The following is a 4621-nucleotide window of genomic DNA, read 5'->3' as shown; positions in this document are numbered from 1 at the left end:
GGTCTAGTATTAAATGGGGAGATTGATGGCCTTGCATGTGGAAGGGGGGGTTGAAGATTCATAATCCTTGAGGTCCCTTCCAACCCTGGCCATTCTGTGATTCTGTGAACCATAAAGATCATCTAGTTTCAGTGCCCCTGCTATGGGCAGGTTGGTCACCCATCAGATCAGACTGCCCAGGGCCCCATCCAATCTGGCCTTGAACTCCTCCAGAGATGGGACATCTGCAACATCTCTGGGTAACTTGTTCAGCATCTGACCAGCCTCTGAGTGAGAACTTTCCCCCTAACATCTAATCTGAACACCAGGTGTTGAGCAGGTGAAAGAACACTGACACAGGCTGCTCAGAGGCTGTGGGATCTTCTCCTTGGAGATCTTCAGAAGCCTCTTGGATGTATTCCTGGGCAGCCTGCTCTGGGTGTCCCTACTTGGGCAGGGGTTCGGACAAGTGGACCCAGAGGTCTCTGTCAACCTCGGGCATTCTGTGATGCTGTGATACCACTTTTCATGCTTTTCTTCCATTTGTGGTAATGTGATCCAAATACTAGTGTATAAAGTACTGCAGTTAACGATTTTTGAACCCAAGTAATTTAATCCAATTTTGAGTTTTACAAAATGTATTTCAGGATGATGCCACAAAGCGTTAAGGTAACTTTTGATTAAGCTGTGGAATGAAATTATGTGACAGTGAAAATGGTAATAATTGAAATATTTAAATGGAAATTGAATACACAGCTTCTTATGGTTTGAAAAGGGATTGGACACACAATTTTTCTTTTTGGTGTTAGAAATTCTAAATTTAATATTTAAGGATTATACTTACTACTTTGGGTAAACAAACAGGTGAAGAGCTCCTTATGGGAACAGCGCATGGAGCTGAATTTGTGATGTTGCCTACTGTTCCAGCTTTGCTGTTTCCTGTAAAGGAATATTGATCCTAAAGATCAATCAAAAGCATAAGTATGTACAGGTGATTCCTTTGTGATATTTCCTTACTCTTTTGCCCTTTCAGAATTTTCCTTTCCCTTCCATTGCAGTTCTAAAAGAAATCATTAGTTCTTAGGTTTTCTCTCCTTCCTTTTCCAATTCCTCAGGCACCTGCAACTTTCCATGGTTTGGCAGGGAATATTTCTTTCTTTTTCTACAGAAGCTTTTAAATGTGTACACTTTCCCCATAGTCTCAAGAAGTCACTTACCTCCATGAGCCAGAAATTTGTTGTGGTTGTGTCTGACTTGTGGGTTAATTTATCTGTAACTGAGTCTTATAGATTAAAAAAATACAGTGTTAGTGAACAAGTTTAATTTTGAATATATTTGATGCATTAATTTATGTAAGAAAAAGCTAGTAAAATATTGTAATTAAAAATAATAATATGTTTCAGAGAGAGGTTATGTTCATTCCTAAATTCTGTTTATTTGATGGCAGGTGTTGTAGAAGTTAGTTTATAAAATTAAAGCAATAGTCTTAAAGTTCTTAATAAATGTGAGGAATACAAAATTGTATCAAGTGTATTACTTCATATTGGTGAATTCATAATTTCACCATAAAATGTTGTGTAAGTAAGTTTCAGCAAAACTTCAAAGAAGTTTTATAACATAAAGCACTGAGATTATACATTACACTACTAACTGTAGTTGTATGATTAACAACCTCTGCTAACTTGAGACAAATAATGGTTTCCTTTTAAAACCAAAAGCAGGAGGTGTATGGGTAGAGGAAGAGGGATTATTGAGTAAGTTAATTAGAAGCAGCTCAAGGGAAAAGTTGGGAGATTAAAACCCACAGAATCAGCATGATGGCAGCTAAGAATATATTATCACAAGGTACGTTGAGGGTGGGCAGTGGCAGGGAGGCAAATGAAGAATTTGATTAAGCAGCAATAAATCTTTTCAGTTGCTTGGGTTTCTACATTTTTCTTTTTCACCAAACCTCAGTGAAGCAGTGAACTGATAATCATACTTTGCAGATACATGCTACCCTATAGAATAAAGATTTATGGAAATTTAAATATCCAAGGCTAATCTGCTACATCAGATGCAAACACACCACGGGAAAGCAAATGTCTGTAAGTGTTATATAAGTTTCTTCTATGAATGTAGAAAATACTGGAGTACCATCTTGCAAGAAATAAAGATTCAAGAAAGAGAAAATTAAAAACTGGATAAATGTAATCTTAATATTTATTTTCAGTAATTAAAGAAGTGATGGTGCATTGTATTTTGGATGGCAGTAGAAAGCTAAAACTGAGGCAGATTTTTGAGCCAGTTTTGAAGTTAAATGTTTATGTAGTTTTGAGACTCAGATCTGCTATTTTGGTTATTGCCTTGAATAGAGAATGTAATTTATAATTTTTATCAAATGAGAAATATCAACTAAACGTATCTCTTGAGAATTTTGAATGTATACATACCAGAGCAAATGTCTAAAACGTCTTCTATCAGACATACCGACTGTGCACACTGTTTGACTTTGTAAAAGTTAGGAGTGTGCATACATATGCAAGCACATGTGAATATATATGAAATAAATGTGAAATATATGAAATATATATGAAATATATGACAAAAACGTGTAATACACGTGTATATTTTGCAATGAAGTAAAAATGGAACAGTCTATGAACAGATGAGTTGACAGTCCACACCTATAAAATTTGAGGTTTGTTTGCCCAGCTCTTTGTGTACTTCTTAGAACAGGCTGTGTTGGTTGGCCTTTTCTTTCTTGTACTGGAATAGCTATGTGAGTTTAATTCCCAAATAATGGCACTTATTACAAAAGAAAACAAAAAAGAATTTCAAAGGGCTTTACTAGACTGTAGAGCCTCTTAGTAACATGAATTTTCCTAAGTGCCTACGGTAATGCATTAATGTCCCACTGTCAGTGGCTTATGAAGTATTTGTCACTGACATATACTGTTGTATGTAGTTTTTTGTTTCAGCATTCAGAATTGTTAGTTAACATAGGACCAGCATTCACATTTAATGGCTTAGTTCCCTGTGAATTGCATTATATGGTCTATTCTGCAATTGCAATGTGGATTTCTTGTATATGAAATCAAATAAGTAGACATCTACATTAAGTGGTTAGAAGCAGGAGCTGCAAAACAGTTGTGCATTTGTTGAAATGTGATCTACTTGATTTCTTGGTATCTCATTGAATAAGAGAAACATTTAAACTTTTTTTTCCCCCTTATAGAATACTTGTCAGGTAATGAATGTCTAAGGCAGAAAACATCACAACATGAAAGCTCAAAAGCCTGTGTTTCCTTCCTGGTTCTGTGACAGGTTATTCACGTGAAGTGTCTGTATCCTTTATGATGCCTTGGTTTCCCCATCTGTAAGATGAGGAGGCATCATAGTAAAGATATAGATTGTTCCTTGCACTCATTAAGTTGTCTTAAATGGAAATAGTTTTGTTAAAACACCCAGTTCAAAACACAACTTACTGAGTTGTTGCCCCAGTTACAGCTAAATAATCTTTAGGAGTACCTAGTTTTGTTCAGTTGAACTGTTGTACAGATTGCTTTAAATATAAATCCAGAGGCTGCCTGAATTGAGTATTTGATAATTTATTTTTGTACTATTTCAGGTTTTACTTCCATTTTTAATAAGCTAGGACTATCAATTCATCTAATTTGTTGTTATTCCAATGTATAACTTAACTGCCAACAGCACAAAAGGTTATAATGTAGTGTTTTATTGAGATTACAAGTAGAAGAAAAGCAGTGTGTAATTTACTTGTATTGAATAGAAAAATTGCATTGAAGATTCAGGTGATCCACTTAAGCTCTTAATAGACCTCTAGAAAGAAGCAATGATTAATCCTTTTAATTTTAAAGCCACAACCAAGATAAGTTGAAGTGTGCCCTAAGATAGAAGTCATCAAAATTAATAGGCAAGCATTTATACAAGTACCCGGTGATCTCTCTCAATAAGAGTATTCTTTTGTATTAGTTGTGTGTGAGTTGATTATTAGGAAAAAGGCATTGAAAACCTTCTTAGTGCTTCATCTGAATATAAATTACTTATGAAATATTTAGCAATACTTGATGCTTTTAAGCAGAAAATGTTCTGTGTTCCAAGGGAGAGCAGTGAAACTGCATCTATAAAGTGCCTATAATTTTGCTTGTTGAGATGATCAGAAAGTTATTTACTAACCTTCCTCTAATATACATGAAGGTGACACTTTCATTGTTCTTGGAGGCCTTGGATGAGTTGAAGACATAGACTGCTGTGCAGACAGTAGTATCAGTCATAGGACACATGGAAATCTATCTTAATTGTAGGCCAAAAAATATCTCCTTTTTTGTCATTTCTGGCATATACAGTGCAATTGTTCACAATACTTTTCTGTAAAATGTGTGTTTAGTAAAATACAAGATTTCCACTCAGATTGTTAGGCTGTGATCTATTTGGTGTTTTTTTTCCTTCAATTTGTTTACAGCAGCTGCTATTTCTATGTTTGTGTCCTGCAGCAATGTGTGATAGTGCTATAATTACATGATGTTTGTACAAGTCATTAGTATTAATTTTTTATCATAGAGCTGACTTGTCATGGGACATTTCAATAATGAGTTGTGTATGACTGACTAATTAGTTCAGAGTGTTACAGATGTGTTTT

The 4621-nt window shown here is 35.0% G+C and overlaps 1 protein-coding gene across 1 annotated transcript in view; it reads left to right on the top strand.

The window, feature by feature from the left end:
* The window catches only part of LOC104915113 (cytosolic carboxypeptidase 1), a 131365-nt gene that overhangs the window by 125787 nt on the left and 957 nt on the right, over positions 1-4621 (top strand). The window lies entirely within an intron of this gene.

The sequence above is a fragment of the Meleagris gallopavo genome, chromosome Z (genome assembly GCF_000146605.3).
Source record: "Meleagris gallopavo isolate NT-WF06-2002-E0010 breed Aviagen turkey brand Nicholas breeding stock chromosome Z, Turkey_5.1, whole genome shotgun sequence".
NCBI lineage: Eukaryota > Metazoa > Chordata > Aves > Galliformes > Phasianidae > Meleagris > Meleagris gallopavo.
Note: the sequence above shows the minus strand (reverse complement) of the source record. Positions and strands in the feature narration are given on the sequence as shown.